Source organism: Lagopus muta, chromosome 10, assembly GCF_023343835.1.
Source record: "Lagopus muta isolate bLagMut1 chromosome 10, bLagMut1 primary, whole genome shotgun sequence".
In the NCBI taxonomy this organism is placed as follows: domain Eukaryota; kingdom Metazoa; phylum Chordata; class Aves; order Galliformes; family Phasianidae; genus Lagopus; species Lagopus muta.
The window spans coordinates 16,841,078-16,861,009 of NC_064442.1; positions in this window are offsets into that span (position 1 = coordinate 16,841,078).

The following is a 19,932-nucleotide window of genomic DNA, read 5'->3' on the forward strand; positions in this document are numbered from 1 at the left end:
GAAGAGCATGGACACTTGAGCAAGGTATGGGAAGAGGTGGATCTCACCTTAAGGGAACATCAGACCATTCCTAAACAGGTAACAAGAGGTGAGCAGCCAGCACTCAGCAAGGCAGCTTTTGGCTTCAAAGGAACCAAAGGGGCAGCAAGAACCACTGGGAATCAGAATTGTTTGAGTTGGGAGGGACCTTTTAAAGGTCATATGATCCAACCCCACCACAATGAACAGAGACATTTATAGCTAGATTGGATTGCTCAGAATCCTGTCCGACCTAATCCCAAGCGTCAACCTGGGATACAACCAAAGCTTCATGATCCAGTTCCATTCTCTCCCAGTTTGGAAATTGTGAGGCCTGGGCCCCAAAACATCTCTCTATGGACCTATCCCAAGGTTGGCTTTCAGCATATTCCTGTGGTTTGTGGTAGGACTCAAAACTGGCATCTCAGAGCTCCTTAGGTACTTTGCAGCTTATGCAGGGCTCCATGCTGCCTTGAAGCGAGGTCCTCTGGATCTAGCTGAGAAAACTGTACTGCAGGGTGGAGGTACCCCATGGAACACACACACAGCCAGCAGTGTGGAGGTGGCAGTGCCAGGTCAGAAGTGCTGTATATTTCTGTCTAAAAGTGAACAGTGCTGATTCAGGGCGGTCTTGTGAAATCTGGCAGGTGTATGTAAAGAGCTGTCAATAAGCATAGTGACACTAATGGGTTTTGTCATTTTGCTCTTGTCCTGGAGAAATGATGTGGAATGCAAGGGCAAAGCTAATTTTCCTGGAGGTAACAGGTCACTCACCTGACTGCAGGAGCAACTCGCTTTGAGCTTTATGTGGCAGAGTGTTTTCTTTAGCATTCAAATCTTATTGCAGGTATTCTTCTGTGCAGTAAGATTAGTTCCTCTTTTTCGGTTATTTTGGTGGTCTTGCTCATTTGTTCTTTTTGTTCTTTTCTCTTCCAATTTCTTTGTCTTTTTGTTTGACTTCAACAGAAAACTGAGTTCCAAAAGCAGTCCCTAGGTAAGGGGGCAAACTGAAGCTTGTTTTCTGGTAGAACAAGGCTGGACAGAATGATGAAACACCAGTTACTACCAATGAACCACCACCAATTTACCAAGTGTGGTTTTGGGAAATCTTGATTTTTGTATCTCAGTTTTTCATCTGTAGCATTGGTTTGATGCTCCCTTCTTTATCTTTGTCCTGTATTTAATCCTGAGCCTCTATATTTGGAAATGACAACCTAAACTGGGAGCTCCACGAGACACTTAAAATTATGTTCATAAGTCGTCTTCATGCTAAGACATTCAAAAGCAGTTAATGTGTGTAACTAATGAGCTCAGCTAACAGCAATGAAGAACATATGGTATGTTGACTCTTGCTTGTAGAACAGGGGTATTTCACTGGGGAAGGGAAAGAGTAGAAATGAGGCTTTATTGCCTCTTGACTGAAAAGTCAGAATCTAGGCTAAACTGATCTGATCCACGGTAGGAAGTTTAATCTTTGAGGTGCAATGTGCCTCTTTTTACAGCTGAAATATGATTTAGACTTTCCTAGAAAGTACCTGCATAGCAAATTACTTCTCACAAGTTTCTGTAACATCAGGCAAACAGTCTGGTAGCCGACTTAATTATGAGTCGATTCTATTTTATGTTCCTTGATTAGTATCTCAAGAACGCTGTATCAAGGATGTTATTGCAGAGCTCTGTATATTTATAACTTAAAGCTGGGTAAAATGATGAGATTGGATTTTATCTAAGCTGAGTTCCGTTGGCTAGGTAGGTATCATCCCTAGGGGAAAGCAGAGCCACGTAGAGCTCTATGTGCTACAGTTACACAGAGACTTTCCTCCTTTTGCCTGGCCTGAGGACTATTCAGTTCTAATATCTTACTGTGTAATCTCAAACTAAAAATAACAGTTCTGAATACCAGGGCTTCTACTGCAAAATCTGAGTGAAGGGCTGTCATCTTACATTAAGAGCACAGTTACTGAAAGTGATTACTTCATGTAGTATATTTGCCAGTCTGTCTCCTGTGTAATCATGAGGAATGCATTGACTTAAGAATAGCTGTGCATAAATAAGTTGTGAAAAAGTTTGGGAGACAGCTGGAAGTCCTTGCCATGACTGATAGGGGGGAGAAGAGCCATCAGAAAGATGATATTTTGCATTATGTAATTCAGAAACTATGGGCAAGAATCTCAAGAATTCTTCAAAATAAGCAGAAAGTTGACACAAGTGGTAACACCAGTGCTTAAGCCTGAAGAGCAGATAAATACCAGTATGTGTCACTGACTGAAGGTTATCGTGTTTTCTTGTAGGAAGGAGTTGAGGAAATAGGTATTTGGGCTTGCTGTGGTCATTAAATGCTTTGCTTCAGAGTATTCTGTGTTTGTCTATTAAGACAACTCTTCTGAAGACAGTCTACCAAATATGTACTGCTGGTTTCCTTACAGAGCAAAGCACTTCAGTTTTGTCCAGTCCTGAAGTGTGTTATGTTTGTTATTGGTTTCCTCTGTTCTGGTTAGATAAAACACAACCATATAATCTTTTCAGTGAATTTAAGCAGTTTGGAATTGCATCAGAAAAGGAGCATCAGCCTTAGCTTGTCTTTGCTTATAAACCTACATCAGAGCCAAGGTCACGTACCTCCTCCCATTGAGCCTGGTGACAGACGTGTTGCTGCTTCTACAGGAATTTGTCCTTAAAATCTTTCTATTTCTTCCTCTCTGCCATATCTAATTTTCTATTTTCATAAGTCATCCTACTGTCCAGGGTTTCCTTGCTGTTTCTCTCCTGTCACCAGTTGGCATTTTGATTTCTTAAAGGATTTTCAAAAGATTTGCTTGTATTATTTTAGCAAAGATTTGGTTTTGCCGAAGACTGGTTTAGTTCTTTAATAAAACATTGCTTTCCATTTTACTGTCACATTTCTATCAAAGATGGTGAAGGGAAATATTCAGAACTCCATTGTTGTAATTTTTCTTTAAAAAAAATTGTGATTTGCAATGAAAACTCGAAACATCTCACAGGAAGCTTTGTGTTTGCCTATGTTTTATGGATTTTTTTCTCCAAGTCCATGGGAGGGTGTTCAGGACCAGTGCATCTCTCTTTCGTGTTCTTCCCTCTGCATCTAGTTTGGTCACTGACAGGCAGGCCAGAGGAGAGGGCTGGACAAAGGCCAGAGGAATACTTAGTTGAACCCTCTATGGCTGAGCATAGTGTGTTCTCAGCTAGAACAAATGAGAAATTGGTTTGTAAGCATAGTTACCTGGTTGTCAGTGACTGCCCCGTGCAAAAAGGGCCAAGGCACATCATCAGGTCAGTGTCGTGCGACTGAAGTGCCTGCTGTTCAGGCAGTACCTGCTCTGTGCGTGAGCGTCTGGCTGCAGTTCTGAGTTCTGGTTGCCTGGCACCTTTTGTGAACACTAAATTAAATTTTCAAGTGCACCATTGCCAAGAAGTTACGAGGCTGGAAGAGATCTATGAGGCACAAGAGGAAGCTGCGTGGAAAGAGCACTAAGTGAGAGGTTTTTCTGGACAAGATCTGTGCTCTGAGCTGTACGTAACTGCACTGAACTGGAACGTGTTAAATGATTGATAGGAGATGCAGGCTGTCTCCAAGCAGCACAGACCCTGGAGAGTGGTAAATAATGAATACAATTCTGCTGTTAGTGGTATGACTCACTGCTTGCTGTCTGTTGTTAGGGGCCAGAGGAGGACTGGGCATTGTCTCTAACCTGGATTGCATGAAAAAACAGCTGGGTTTCAAGCTCTCACTGCTGCCTGCTTATTCTGTATCTGCCTGGATATGGAAGATAGCAACAGCAGCTACTGGTAGAGGTGCAGCCTACACAGGCAGGACACAGTCGTGTTGGGCAGTAGAGAACCTGGGCACAGAGGTTGTCTTCCTTGGCTCTGCTAGAAATTGGGGGAACAAATTCCAAGGATTTCTCCCTGTACAGAAGTCTGGGAAAGAGCTAGGGAAAGCCCTTCCAAGCAGCTGGGTGTTTGGATCAGTGGTGTGCAGATCAGTAGTGTCACTGGCAAAAATCTGATGCAATGCTTTATGCCTTTGTTCTACATATTTGATCAGGCCCAAAACAACTGAAAAGGGAAATCCTCCATTTTTCTCCTCCAGCATAACGTTTAGAAAACCAGGAGCCACTTCTGCCTGATGTTTCCAATGGTAATGCTACTGCCAAATCTGTGCCAGTTCCACAGAATGGTCTTAGGGGCAGCTTAAGGAACAGACGTGCAGCATCTCATTACTCATGCACCATTGTCTCTTCTTTCTTTGCCTGTTTCTGGCTGGCTTTGCTCCCAAATGGGCATGGTGAGCAAATGTAGGTCCATAGCTGTGTTTTCTATTTCAGATGGGTAAGTCATGTTAGCCATGTGAAATGAGAGAAGTTAGTCCAGTATTTGTAAGGTCATAGGATTGAGAGACTAAACTGAAAACAATCAAAGCAGTTCAACAGAAGCCCAAGGACTGCATGACTTCATTTATTCTATAGGTGCCTTTGCATTTTTAGCTCTTTGAGGTTTCTGTGCAAATGAATAACTCCTGGATTTTATTCTGCAGTAAAACAGGAAGGAGCACCAAAATTCAGAAGTTAGCCTGTTCATAATAGAAAAGTAGTATTTAGAATTATGTGGCTATTTGGCAGGTAGTGTACTGCACTGGCTAATGAGGTTAGCTTAGTTACACTAATGACTTCTGAGTCATTGACATAAATTGATTAACATTCATATCACACAGATCTTCTCTTTGTAGTAATACCGTAAACACTGTAGAAGGGAACAGTGGGGCAGAAGCAGGGGAGAAGAGGTGGGGGGAATAGAGGAGGAAGAAGGATAAGGAGTGAATAAACTCAAGGAAGAAAAAATATTCAGGGGAAAAAGATGCCAGACAGCACACCTGTAATTAGAGGGATTGTGCTTGAACACCTCCTAGCACTGCATTTAATGGAGTTGTGACAAGAGAGGCTGAGGTCACGGCAGATTTGGTGGTGGTTCTAGTACAGAAACCTTCCCAGGTGAAAGAAATCCAAAGCCAGCAACTGGAAGCAACAGCTTTTGCTGCTGTGTTTTAATTGCTGGGCTAGTCTGAATCTTCCTTTTGGTGACTGGACTACTCCCATATTAAAGCCCCCCCTCATCTTCTGTGGCCTGTTTTGCTTGTTTTATTGTTTGAGAATCTGGCAGCTGAGGAGTGAAAAGTCTGTTTGATATTTTGTCAACTGAAACGCTCTCAAGCTAATTAAACCTACTGCGCCTGCCCACTGAAGCCTTGTTGCCCTACCATCTTCTCCCTCCCAGTGCCAACCATAGAGTCAAGTTCCTTTTTTTCTTTCTGGTGGCTGTTCTGTGCCTGCCCAGGCAGCTGGTACTAATCAGCTAATTGTGTGAGATCTGGGCCATGTTTATATCTGTCCATTGAGGATCAGACTCGTGGACATGTTTCCTAGTCTTGACCTCTGCAGCCTATGAGGATGGGGTTGTGGTTGTTTTGTTTGAAAGTGCTATTTTTCTGCTGCCCTATTTTGTTTTTTAATCCAGCAGCTAATGACTGCTTGCTGGTAAGAATACCAACACTTAGCAGCAACATCCTGCCTCTGTTTTAACTTTTCAGACATCTCTGTACTTACAGCCATTCCTTATTATTACAATTATTTTTCTCCAACGCATCCACTTAACTAAAGGCATAGATGAGTTATCTCCCTGTTTAATCCTTCTTTCTTCTGTAACAAGTTTTCCTTTCTTCCTATTTAAGAAACTGAGAACAAAATGTATTAAGGTCTCTGGAAAAGTGGATAATTTCCTAGATCAGCCTCCAGTATTTATTATGTAGATCATTTCAGAGACTACACTGTCCATTCTTTATCCAGAGCAGTCTGTCATGTGTTAGTTATCTACCTCTTCCCAAGTGAATGTAATGACTGCAATTGCTATCAAACTTGCTTTCCTGTTTTCTACTCTGCTGCACCTGTTGAGAAGCCACACCTGTAATCTTGGTTGTGTTTTCTTTTTGTAAGAAAAAGCCCACGTTCTCCAGAGCTGGCAAGCTGAATAAATGAGATGGGTGAGAATGCAAAGGAGACAGCAGTAGGCTGTGTGACTTGCTTGACCTCATGGTTTTGAAAGGTCCCACGTGTGAGACAAAGCAGGGAAAATGACTCAGCTGTTAGACTGCTGTCAGACAGGACTCAGCTCCTGTCTCTTTGGCACATACAAGACCAGGCAGCCCCTTGAAAGGATCAGCTCAGCCTCACAGCTAGTCTAACAGTGCAGTGTGGCTGTAAATCAAAGTGGTACAAACATTTGTCAGCCCATTAAAAATTATCAGGAATAAATGTATAATCTGTGGAGCCTTTAAAATAGGTTCACTTAACTTTTATGTTATCTTTTGTCAAGGGCAGTAAAGGCTGAGAAATAGTGGACTTATCAGCAGTGATGCATCTAATTCTGCAAATTACAAGATTATTCCCAGAGGCAATGCTTTCAGGGAAGGCAGCATTGAAGTTCTAGGAAGGGTGCTTGTGGCAATGAAATAACCTGTCTCTGGAACACACTGTTCCTTTTACTTCATAGGCTCTCAGCAAGGATGGCTCAAGTAGGAAACACATGGATCCTCATCTTCTTTAGGTGCCCACCTCTGTAGGGCTAGAGCAGGAGTGAACAAGCACAGCTGGAGAAGGCAAAATCCATTGGAAACCTTACTCTAAGAAAGAGGAGCCTTGTATGTAAACAGGGCAAGAGGTTGTGGCTTTATTAGTGTTTATTTGGAATCAAGTATGAACGCTGTATATTGTATTTCTGTATTATGCACCTGGTTTTCTACTCTGAGACGTGAGAAGCTTAATTTACAAAAACTTTTTTCTCACAGTATCGACCAAGGCATAGCCAGCATCTGGTAAGGAACTGGGTGTTAAGTATTTGATAGCATGACAGGGGAAAAGGTACTGTAGGAAGGAAACCAGAGTAGGTTGAAGATCTGCATTATTTCTTTGCAAAGGTTTTCACTGATATCATTCAGCAGGGTTTGTTAGTGCATAAGACAGTACCTCTCCTAAATCTACTAAAAAGTGTTTTGTTACCCTTCCATTGGTTTGATGTGCTATAAACCACATTTAACATCAAACTAAGTGTTTGCAAAGAAGTACACGTCAGTGGCTGTAATAAAAGCAACTGGGACAGGACTGCTTAGCACGAAGTTTAAGGTGTTATCCACTTTGAGACTGCAATAAGGGAGGAAGTGCTTAGTGCAAACTGCAAGGGTGCACTCTTGCGGCTAGGAGGTGCCATACAGGGAATAGATGGAGTTGAAATAGCATTGTTTGCTAGGACATTGAATGCTTTTGCACTCAAATAGAAGAGAGATCAGCTCTACCAGAAAACTTTCATGTCAGCATCAATGTATTGTACTAGTTTCCAGTTGCTGAAGCTTTGGTTTGCTCTGATGCAAGGTGCTTTTGTACTCCTATTTCTCTGAGCAAAAGAGCACATGCTGTTGGGTTTTTGCTTCTCTTGTTAAATGTACATAGCTGCATCCTGGACAGCTGTTTCTCTGTATGATTGCAGGAGGGGAGCTGTCGCAGGGCAAAAATGAGTGGAGGCAGCCAGCTGTCTCCCTGAGGCACGCTGCATGCTTTAGTAAGCCTTGAAAACCATGAAACTGTCTGAGACAGGGTCCTTCTGCTATTCTGAGACTGAAAAATATTTAGCATGAATCTCCCATTTCACTTCTGCCTTTTAGGGGCCCCTATGCTATAAATATGTGCTGCAAGTTTTCTTGTGGAGGAAGACAAGGATATTTGCAGACAGTATGTAAAAACTTTTGAGACAGTGTGTAATCAGGTTGCTGGCAGGGTCTTTCAAACATTTCTTACCATGTTTTGCAAAAGAAACAGTAGTCAGCTGACAGCTGTCAGTAAGTAATGTAAAAAGTTAGTATGGAATAAATATGGAGAATATTGCAGCAATCTACCAGCAGTCGGCTTTGATTACACCTGTAACAGAGGAATCCCAGGTACCAAAGCCAGCTTCTGATTTTTCTAGCTTTTTCCTAGAAGGAAAAGCAGTGCCATTGAAGCTTGATTAAGTAACTGGAAAGAGTGCCTTGGAAGGTCACAATTTAACAGTGATGTTAAGTAGAATTATTATAAAATTCTTTGTTTTGAATATTTATCATATTAGCAAATGAAGTAGGGACGTAGGTTTGATCAAGATAAATCTGAACAGTTTCCAGGATTCCGATAGCTGGGAAAAAGTGAAATAAATTGAATATTAAACAAGGGAAGAAGTAATGGAAAATTAATGACTGCTCCTCAAAACTGAATTTTTCCACTGTGAAAATGTAGTAGTTTAATCAAATGAAATAGATTTAGAACATGAACATATTTTCCTCTTACTGTGTTAAATTGTAACCATTGCCAGTGGCTCTGCAATGGAAGCTGTGTGTCAGACTGCCATATGCTGCATTCACACGATGAAATTCTTGGCAGATAAAGTCCTCATTGACTGTAAAAAGGGAAATATTACTCCCCTTATTAAGAAAGTGAGAAAGGAAGACTTGGGAAACTACAGACTGCTGGAGAACTACTGATTGGTGAGCCTCACCTTTGTACCTGGGAAGACTGTAGAACAAATCCTCCTGGAAAAGATGTTAAGGTTAGTGTGGCTTAACCAAGGGCAGATTGTGTGTCACAAATCTGGTGCTCTTCTGTGATAGAGGTGGACAAAGGAACTGATGTTGCCTACCTGGACTTGTGCAAGGTCTTTGATATGGTCCCACACTGTATCCTTACCTGTAAAGTGGAGAAATTAAGTTTTTATGATGTCCATATAGAGCTGGACCATGGAACCCTATGGCTCTATGTCCAGGTAGAGGCTAGTGATGAGCGGTGATGTCCCTTGGGCATCTGTCTTGGAGCTGATGTTCTTTTATGTCTGCATTAATGTCCTACACAGTGGGATCAAGTGTACCCTCAGCAGTTTGCTGATGACACCAAGCCAAGTAGCGCAGTTGATACAATAGAAGGAAGGGGTTTCATCCTGAGGAATCTGGACATGCCTGAAAAGTGAGTCCATGTGAACTTCATCAGGCTCAACAAGGCCAAGTGCAAAGTGTTGCTGTTTGGTCGGGGTAATTCCAGATACACATACAGCCTGAGAGAAGAACTCACTGAGAGCAGCCCTGGGGAGAAGGACTTGGCGGTTCTGGCAGATCAAAAGCTTAACATGAGCCAGCAGTGTGCTCTTGAAGCCTGAAAGTAACCTGGGTTGCATCAACAAGGGAGTGTCCAGCAGGACAAGGGAGATGATTGTCTCCCTCTACGGTGCCCTTTTAGGACCCCATCTGAAGTACTGCATCCAGATCTGGGGTCCCCAGCTCAAGAAAGATGTAGAGCTTTTGGAACAGGTCCAGAGGAGGGCCATGAAGATGGTCAGAGGGCTGAAGCACCCCTCCTATAAAGACAGCCTAGGCTTCTTCAGTCTGGAGAAGGCTCCAGGGAGACCTCATTGGGGATTTCCACTACTTGGAGGAAGCTTGTAAACAGGAAGGAAATCAAGTTTTTACACAGGTGATAGATTAAGGAGGAACAGTTTTAACCAAAAAGAGAGATTTAGCTTAAATAGGGAAAAATATTCACTGGGAGGGTGTTGAGGTGCTGGAACAATCTGCCCAGAAAAGCTGCAGATGCCCCATTCCTGGAGGTGTTCAAGGCCAGGTTGAATTGGGCCCTGGGCAGCCTCATCTAGTGCCTGATTTAGTGGTTGGCAACCCTTTCTGTGGCAGTGGGATGTTGAAACTAGATAATCTTTGAGTCCCTTCCAACCCAAAGAGGTTCTGTGGTGCAGCTCAGCATAACAGTTGTAAAAAATTAATTCCTTAGCCCACAAAAGCTGGAGCCAAAGCTAATACTGGAAAGCAGGTGAAAGCTGTATGAACCACAGAAAGAATAAATATTTATTTTGTAATACTTTGAACAACAAAATAGATGTGATAAAAATTAATAGTTGTTGTCTACAAATAATACTCTTTGCTTGAACTTTATAGTGCAATTTGAAGTGTATTACCTGAAATAACACATCAGCTTGGTAGGAGAAAACAACCTTTGCATTCTTTGTAAGGAACTGTCTTTGAAGATCCAAGCTTTCTTCTGGAGGAATACAGACCCATATTAGCTGTGACTACATGATGAGAATGCTCCATGTTTACCTCGTTGTCACTGACTGGTGCTGAGATATCTTCCAAAAAAGCATGCTGCTTGCATTGACCTTCTGAAAAACAGCACTGATGTCTGAATATTTTAATATTTTTAAGAATCTTTCCACTCCTCTCCAAATAGGTTTTTGGATGTTTTGTTGTGTTTGGTTTTTTGTTGTTGTTTTTTTTTTGGTGTGTGTTCATATTTTATAGACTTCCAACGCAAATCTGATCTGAGGAGCAAAAATAACCTCTCAAGTCAGATAGCTCAATCCACCACGAGCCCCCGTCTGCCACTGAGGTGGGCATCTCTGCTTTCAAGGCCAGTTTCAGCCCTCTGAGAGTCACCGGCATGACTGAGAGGCAGGATCCCACTGTGGCACACCGAGCTGCGGTCAGCAGGCCCAGGTGATGATTTTCTTTGAAATCCGTTCCTCTCACGCCATCTCCTGGTCAGCTCTTCGAGGTTAACTTAGATCTGAAATCCTTCTGCTAACCCTTCTCTGGTCCGTTCCCCGCAGGAAGATGTCCTTGTTTGTTGAGAATATCACCATCCTCTTTCCATGTTGTTCCTGTTGCTTTCCTCTGGTGCGTGATGAACAGCAGACATGTTGCTGATGGCACTTGCTTGTGAATGGACGTGTTGCAGAAAGTTGCCTGTATTGAGCATGGTCTGCTCACAGCTATACACGTCACACCATGAGCTCCATCCTCATTTAGATACACAGCAGTTCTGCATAAGCAGAAGTTACCTTGATGAGCACAAGGAGTCAGTGATGTAATCAATGCACCCATGAATCATTTATGAATAGAGAGGAAATTGTTTCTTCAACAGACTTTGGAATTGCCACAGACAGTGATTGTCTGAGAAGTCTGGATATAAGGAAAAAGTCTTTGACAGAGAGGGTGGTGAGGCGCTGGAACAGGTTGCCCAGAGATGTGGTGGATGCCCTGTCCCTTCAAGGCGAGGCTGGATCAGGCCCTGAGCAATCTGCTCTAGCTATGGATGTCACTGTTCATTGCACAGGAGTTGGACTAAATGACCTTTAAAGGTTCCTCCCAGCTCCAAGGATTCTGAGATTCTATGAACTTGAACTCTTATCTTCTGCTCCAGAAAGAGTCTGTCTTCTGTAGCTTGGAAGGAAGAGTGAAAATAATGACTATATTTCATTTAAAGAAGCTAGAGGAGTTCTACACATTTCCCCACCCCTCAGGCTGTTTTATGTGAGTTATAATCATACTCTCTTTATTTTTATCTTGTGTAGTGTGTGGGGGAAAAAAAACAAACAACAGGAACAACTGGTAGCTCTTGGTAGCTCCTACAGTGCTCTATTGCTTGGTATGTGGCCCTCTGTATCTGACTCCCAGAGGAGACTGAGGAGTTGCAGTTTGGGCTGTGAAGTTGTCATGCAATTCCATGGGCACCAGGTAGGAGTGACGGCCATTTAGAATGCTCATCTGTAGCTGTTAGATAAGCTGTATTTCCAGAATGTGCCAAATACATGAAATCAAAGGGTTGGTTTCAGAAAGTCTGAAGTCAGTCTGAAGTGTAAGCCTTTGTCCTCATAGAAGATTAACAAAGCTTTTAAAAGCTTTGTAGTTTTTGAGTTTTTGCTTCTAGCCAACAGCAGAAGCTCCAGCCCCTGAGAAATAAATGTGTGGGCTTCTCTCCCATGCCATTCTTCCCCTTAAGCAGGGCAGTGAAGGGCTGACTTGAGATTTGGTTCTTCTGGATGTGCAGTAAAGGCATTTAGAGATATTTTGTGTGACTAATCAATCTCAGAAACAACAGGAGCCTGATGACTGGAGCTATGGCTGCTCCCCTTGAAGAAGAATGCAGCTCTCAGCTGTGCTAGGAGCTGCACATCTGTTGACACATGAAGCAGTGGGCAATGCCACTGAACAAGCAGGGATATAAGAGACCCAGGGCACGTTGAATGATAGCCATCAGATCAACATGACTGAGACTGGTCGTGGCAGTGCTGCTCTGGATTAAGAGATTACTGTATTTCACTGCTTTTCTTCCATCTCTCTTGGTAAGTTGTGCTCTGCCAAAATAACCACACGTGTAGGCACTCCCTAACCTAGTTCTGTCAAAATGATGCAGGTTAGGTGCTGCTGATGGTTTTTTTTTGTTTCTTCTTAATAGGGAATAAGGAGCCTCAAGGCCAGGTTCCCTCTTTTGGCCCTTTCTCAACTTGTATTAGAATAACAGCATGTGACATCCAAATTATACTCTGTTGAAGTGTGTGTGATCAGCTCTTGATTGGAATGCCTCTGTAAGTAAAAGAAATGGAACAAAAAGCATGAGATCTTATAAGCAAACAGTCCCTCAGAAATCTGCCAGTTCCTGGAAGAGTTAACTCATTTAAAAACCTTTTAGTGAGAGATATCAGTGACGTGGATGTGTTTGCAGCAGCTGTGGATGTTGCAGTAACAATGAGTGGAGGCAGTTTATCAGCACATCAGTTATTTTCCTGGTATAAAAAGGAGCTTTAATTGGATGACCAATGATGGTTTTTGATCTAATGATGAAGCTATCTGGCCATCACAAAATTATCTTTCAATGAGCTCATCTGTTTTGCAAGGAAGAAACTCATAATCTCATAGAAAGGAAAATGTGCTGCCTATTTTTAGTCACTGATTTTATTTGTAAGGAGTATCATGACTTCACAAGCGCAGCGGCACCAATCTCCCTGGTAAAGCATTTATCTTAATCTAAAGGGAGCTGTTTGCAGCAAAGCCAGCTCCATGCTTAAAAGGGCCATTGAACAGATTTGCAGTGCTGCCTCTCATTTGCCTGTAAAAGCACCCGGTGGTTCAGCCTTTCCTGGATGCACAGCAGCCCAAGGGCCAGGCCACTGCGTGCAGCAGAGACAAATGGAAAATGAGTTAATCAGAAAGCAGAGGTGGCTAGTGAGCCAGATCTATGGGACCAGACCTGCTTGTTAGTAATTCCAGTCATTCAAAGCCTCAGGTGTGGGTTTGATGCGACACACATCTTCAGCCAGACGTGGAACCAACCTTGTAGGATGCATGCATCCGGGGAATGGCACCAGGGCCATGAGGGCTCTGCAGGAAGGGAGCATGGGTGCACAGCATCTGCACTGCTGCTCTACCTGGCTCTGGGCTTCCTGCCTTGCAGCTGCAGCATCTACTGTCAGCTAGCTCAAGGGCTGCAGCTGTCAGGGAGAGGATAATTCAGCCTTGAGTCATGCAGGAACAGAAAGAGGAGCAGTGCTCCCTTTTCTCACTCTTTGCTTGCTTTCAGCCTGTGCTACTGTAACCTCCCCTTTTGGGCCCTGGGCTCGGTGACTAAAAAGATAAGCAGATTGGTCCAGGAGGATAAGCTATGACTGTATCAGCTGGAAAGGCCAGATGTAATAGCGTTCCTTTAAATCATAATCCTTCATGTAGTATCACACTTGGTTGTCATAGAAACTGTGACATCACTGAGATTTACAGCTCTGATCCAGCAGAACGGTGGAGCATTTGCTTTTAATATAAAGGATGTGCTTAAATCCCAGTTATTTTTATGGCACTGCTTGTCTGTCTAGGAAAGAAAAAAAAAAGCCTACACTTGATTTTTTTTTTCCCTAGATGGGAGTGATGTGACACAGTAAAACATTCTGGTTGCTTTAGTTAAGCCCAATCAGTGTGCGTGTGTCGCAGTCATCAAAATCACAAATACAGGGCGGATCTAGAGATAGTGCAAGCATGAGATTTCCTAAGTGAATACGTTGCAAATTGAATATTTGATTACATATCGTCACCATCTCTGCTTCTGCAACCTGAAAAAGTGTTAGAACAAGCTGGGTTGTTTTCATAACTACCTCCAACACTTAAGATGGAAATTTTAGTTTTCTTGACCGTATGGAGAAAAGAGATTTTTAAAAGAATCTAGAAAATGTAGAAGTTTGGTCATAATTTCAGTCCAACACAAGCAGCCATACTGCCAAGTTAAGTAACTATTTGGACCTACCTGCTCACATGGTATTTACATTTTTCTTTTCAAACTTGGTTCCTGGGTTAAGTGTTTAAGAATGGCTGTTCTCATTTTTAAGGTATTTTTTAGCACGTAACCAGCTGAGAAGTATGAACGCATTCCCCTGCCTCCAGGAAAGCAAACAAATTGGTGCAAAGGTGAGGCGTTGTTCTGCCAGTGTTGGGCAGGCAGAAATGGTGGTAATAACTTCACAATTAATGCAGTGCATTTGTGACACTTGGTGACAGCACAGAAACAAGATCCTAAAGCTTCTATGGGAAAAAGCCAGCTGGATCACAACTCGCTTCCAATTCAGAGAATTCTTGTAGCTTGTAGGCAGGTCTTTCTGCTTGCTACGATCCACCAGCTGGTAGATCACCAGTCCTAAAACCTCCGTACAAAAAGCTGATTGCGTGTGAATGGAAAAAAGACTTGAAAACACTACCAGCTTTTCTCCGTGCCTGGACGGGAAGCCGTACATCTTCCTATGACTGTGCGAAGATAAATCACTAATAGCCTCCTCCTGAAGGTAAGGGCGAATGCCTGGCGCTGGGGGACCGCCTTCGGGGAACGCCTGCTTCCATCCGGCCGTGCAGCACAGCGGCTCGGCGCCGGGTGGCAGTGCGCGCTCGCTGCATTGCGCCGCGTTACCGACAGGAGCGGACGGGTCCGGCCGGGCACGGCGCTGCCGGGGCTGGTAGAGCTGGTCGGGCTGCCTCAGCTGCGCCACGAACTGAGGCGGTGTGGTGAGGCTGGGTGAGACATTTAGCTCGTATTTTCTTTCCGCTTTGTTTTTCTCACTTAAATGTTCCGCTTCCTTTCTAGATATCAATGCTAAATAAACCGTCATGGAATCGCAGGGGTTGGAAGGGAACTCAAGAGGTCATTGAGTCCAACCCCCCTGCTAAAGCAGCTCCCTACAGATTGGCATCCAGGTTGGTCTTGAATATCTGCATAGAAGGAGACTTCACCACCCACCACCTCTCTGTTCCAGTGCTCCGTCACCCTTACCATGAAGTTCTTCTGCAAGTTTGTGTGGAACTTCTGTGTTCAAAGTTTAGGTCATTACTCCTTGTTCTATCACTACACACCACTGAGAAGAGCATGGCCTCATCCCTTTGCCCCTTTAGGTATTTATTACCATTAATCAGACTCCCCTCACTCCTTCCCTCCCCCCCCAGTCTTCCCCAGGCTGGACAGACCCAGGTTACTCCTCATCCTTTCCTCATATGGGAGATGCTCCAGGCCCTGTATCATCTTTGTGGCCCTCCATTGGACTCCTTCTGGGAGATCCCTGTCTTTTTGGAACTGGGGAGCACCTGTGAACTGAACACAGTATTCTAAACGTGGCCTCACCAGGGCAGAGTAAAGGGAAGGATCACCTCCCTCGACCTGCTGGCCATGCTGTTTTTAATGCACCCCAGGATACCACTGACCTTGTTGGCCACTGCTGGCTCACAGCCAACCAGTTGTCCAACAGGACCCCCAGGTCCTTCTCCACAGAGCTCTTCTCCACCAGGTTCCTCCCCTAATCTGTACTGATGCATGCAGTTATTACCCCCCAGGTGCAAGACTCTACACTTGCCCTCATTAAACCTCATCAGGTTCCTCCCTGCCCAACTGGGAAAGGGTGAGGGGATTTACAGTGTGATCCCAAGCAAGATGGAGCGTAATGGTGATATAAAATCATAAATCAATGGGAAACCATCATTTACTAGGCTTGTGGCTAAAAATCAAGGGATTATTTTTTTACTTCTGATTTTTACAATTTTCTATACCTCTTGGAATTATTTCCTTGTATTTCCCGTTATTCAAAATGCCTCTCTGTCATCTGATAATGTCACTTGTCTGTCTCTGCTGGACCACTATGAAAGCCTCAAGAACAGCTCTGACACAGCAGAACCATTATCTGTTTTAAACGTGCAAATATACCTTTCTCTGCTCAGTAACCTGCTGTTTTGATTTCTTCTGCACAATTAAGCTAGTTGTCGAGCAATGTGGTTACTGTAATATCAAAAGTAATGTAAATTAGTATATTTTTACAGATTGTTATGATTTAGTCTTTTGTTTGAAGCCATATATGTTGGTTCTGCTAGGTCACTTTTATTGAATGATTCTGATTTGCACACTTTTATCACACTTGTATATGGAAAAGTCAGATTTACAGAGTTGTAATTGCGGGGTTTGTTCTTTGTGTTCCATCTTGTGATTTATTCTGAGACTGCCGCTTTCTGGGATGTTTTCTGTGACTTTTTCTCAGTAATCATGTAACTTCTCTTATAGCATGTCAGAGACTGAGTCAGACTGTCAGTCTTATGACAGAGAAAATTCTCATCTGTCCTTTTTCCCTTGAAGTTAAGAGGGTCAGTCATTAGAAATGTACTTCACTATTTTTTTTTTAGTGCTCTCTACCAAGCTCGATTTCTTGTGTGTTGAATATTTAAGGGTTACTGGATGCAAAGTATGTAAAAGATCCAATACCAGCACTTTGCACATCCGGAATTGTTGTTTATGGACCCCTGTGACCTCCAAATCAGAGACTGATTGAAAATCACTAGCTTAGCTCACCGATGTTTTAATTTGAATGGATAGTGTATGACCTTGGGTGAAGCATGGCCTGCCCTGTTGTGATGATAGTGGGAAAAAATGCTTATGTGGTGCACTAGGGAGCAACTTATGAACTCACATCAACTCTTTTCTATGAAAAAAAACCTTCAGAATGAGGTCAAATGGATGTGCTTCTCCAGGGGCCCCAGGCCTAGAGCCCCCTTCAAGCCTCACTCCTCCACGTTCCCTGTAAGCATTCCCAGCACACAGGAGTGGACAACACTCCAAGTGTGGACACTGACAGCTCCATGGTGCTTTCTATGCTCCCTTTCAGCAAGGAGGGTGTAAGGGTTGGAATATGGCCAGAGATGGTGCAGTTGGGACTGTTCTGGATTCGTAACAAAGCTTCTGTGGTGTAAGCTCCAGACCTGGGGACTTGGGGTATCTTGCCAACTCAGATCCCTGGCCTGATATTTTGAGTACTGATAGTTTTAACTATTAACCTGCTTATCAAAATAAGGAACAAGAAAGGGAAATGTTGCATCTTTTACTGTTCTTAAGATTGCATCTTAGCAATTTTAGTCCTCTGACGATCTGCCCATTTACCTGCCTTGTCCTCCTCCCAGAGGCATTCAGCAGGACTGAGACTGGCATCTGACCTCTGCTTCTGTCCATCCCTTTTAAGCTGCTGTGCTGACAAGGGAAGATAAGCTTGCTGAGCCCCTTAAGGCTTATGTCTCTGTGTGGACGGCAAAGAAGGGTTGTGAGTCCCAAGGAGTCCAGGGAAGTTGTTCTGTTCTTATGCTCTGAATGATGCTGCATGCAGCCACCTCTCAACCAGATGAGGTTTTGGAATCATGATAACAAGTTTTCCTTTTTTTTTTTTTTCATGGCTCATTCTGCTTTGTTATTAAATGGCAAGCTTCAGATATAGCTGCATGATTCCTTACTGCCTTCATAAATGTGTTTTTAACCTGCTTTTAAGAGGCTGCATGGGCCATAAAGAGCACAAGTTGTATTCCCTCACAGTGCATTTTGAAATACTGGCATGCCAAGAGTTTGGTTTTGGATATACTTGTACAGCAGGTTCTAATGCCCATCTGCAGCACTGCAAGACTGTGATTAACATGGCTTTGCTTTCCTCAGGTACTTTTTGCCAATAAATCAATTCCTGAAACTTTTACATGGAACAAAATCACACTCACTTGTTTTGCAGATGTTATTTAACTTTTGAATGTTCTGAAACACATACTGCTTAGCTGTATATGTGTATGAATACAGCTAGAATGACAAATCTACAAACAGTGAAGAAATCTGCAGAAAGATTATTGTTGTTTTCTATACAGGTTTGCAAATGCTTTTTGCTGGCTAAGCAACACACTCTGAGGAGGAACCTATTGGACTCAGCTGTCAAAACCACAGGGATGGACTCAGAATTGGGACTGGAAACTACTTCAGCAGTCTGAAAATTCTGGGTAAAGCTGTGTTACATTGCTAGGTCTGTTTAATACTAAAGCTTGTGGCTGTAAAATAAGTGCCTGCTGACATGCTTTGCCACCTACCCCTGTCAAAATTTGGGCTCTGTTTGCCTAAAGTTGCTTTAGGGTGGGTTGGTTTCAAAAGGATATTCTTCAGCTGTTGCAGCCTTTAAAATTCAAGGAGGTATTTGAGGAACTAAGCAGTCTTGGCTCCATTGCTTACTGTGTTTCTTGAAGCCGTACTGTACAGCAGTGTTTTTAACTTTCATGCACTGACATACTGTTTTCCTAAAATACTTTGAAAGCAACTTCGTTATTGAAGCTATGACTTGGTTGCTCAGAGCTCAGGAGTTGACACAAAGGTGTGGCTTTAGTAACTGAGGCAGCTTGGACTGTATCTTGGAAAAGCCGGATCTTGTTGACTCACTGTTTCTGCCTTGTCTGAGGTTCCAGCTGAGCTTTTCTGCCTCGTTTTTCTCCATATGAGGACATCCACTATTATTTACCTTTTCTGGGCCTGCATTCTTCTGCTGCCTGTGAAAAAAATTGTTTATTCAACACCAAGATCAACTATTATCAAATTGCCTAATATAATCATACTGTATGCTCAGGCTGGATGTGGCTCTGGGCAGCCTGGTCTGGTGGTTGGTGACCCTGCAGTAGCAGGGGGTTGAAGCTAGATGATCGTTGTGGTCCTTTTTAATCCAGGCCATTCTATGATTGTCCATCACTAAAAAACAATTTAGACTTCCCTCCCATCTCATTAACTTTGTTTTTTTCTTTCTTCTGCTAAGGTTTGGGGTTACAAAAGATCAGGATCTTACTTCTAAAATGCCACTTCCTTCTTTGGTGCTTGCTATTTATCTCAGATAAGTGAGATCAGAATTAAATAAAGACCCTTTCTAAGGGCTAAGCTGTAAGTGACAGAAATGAAACAAACAAAAAACCAACCCACAAGCACAGAACCATAAGCTGTTCTCAGAGAGTCCTCTGATAGGCACAAACACTCACCTGAGTGTGCAAATGCTTCAGTCAGAGGTTAAGCTGGAAACACAGCACACCTGAAAGAGGCATTCACAAGAACAATAGAACTAAAATACACTGAGATCCATCTGTGCTCTTTTACGGTCCTTTCTATCAGTCCTAGACAGCTTCTGATGCTTCCATCAAAGCTCATCCATCCTACATCATCATTCGTTTCCTTCTTATTAGCTCATCCTGGACTCCTCTTCATCCATTGCTGCTTGGCTCTCTGTCCCACCAGGGACGTGACTAGCTGATATGCTGGAGACAGAACTAGCAGTAAATACTAATGGAAAAAATCATTTTGGTCTGAACTTTTTTTTCCTTGCCAGTTCTGTTTGAGAAAGCAATGAGGAATCTTCTGTTTTCTGACAGTTTCAATTGAGGGCTCTTAAGAAACTTGTTCTAGATAAAGAAATAAAAGAAACAGAGGACTATGAAGGCATGTCCTCTTCCTAACAGAGAGGTTTGGTTGAACTGCAGACCCATGGAAGGGGAAATCTAGTTCTGTAATAGAGAGAGGTCCCCATGATGTCAAAGATGTACAGATAGGAAAGAAGGCAGATGATGGTGCTTTCAGGCAGTATCGATCAGGGGAACTTGAGAGTGTCTGTAATCACTGGAATTTAATGCAGTGCTCCCGAGGCTCTTTATCAAGATTTATTTCCTTTATTACCTAGAAATGTCAGGTCTTTTCC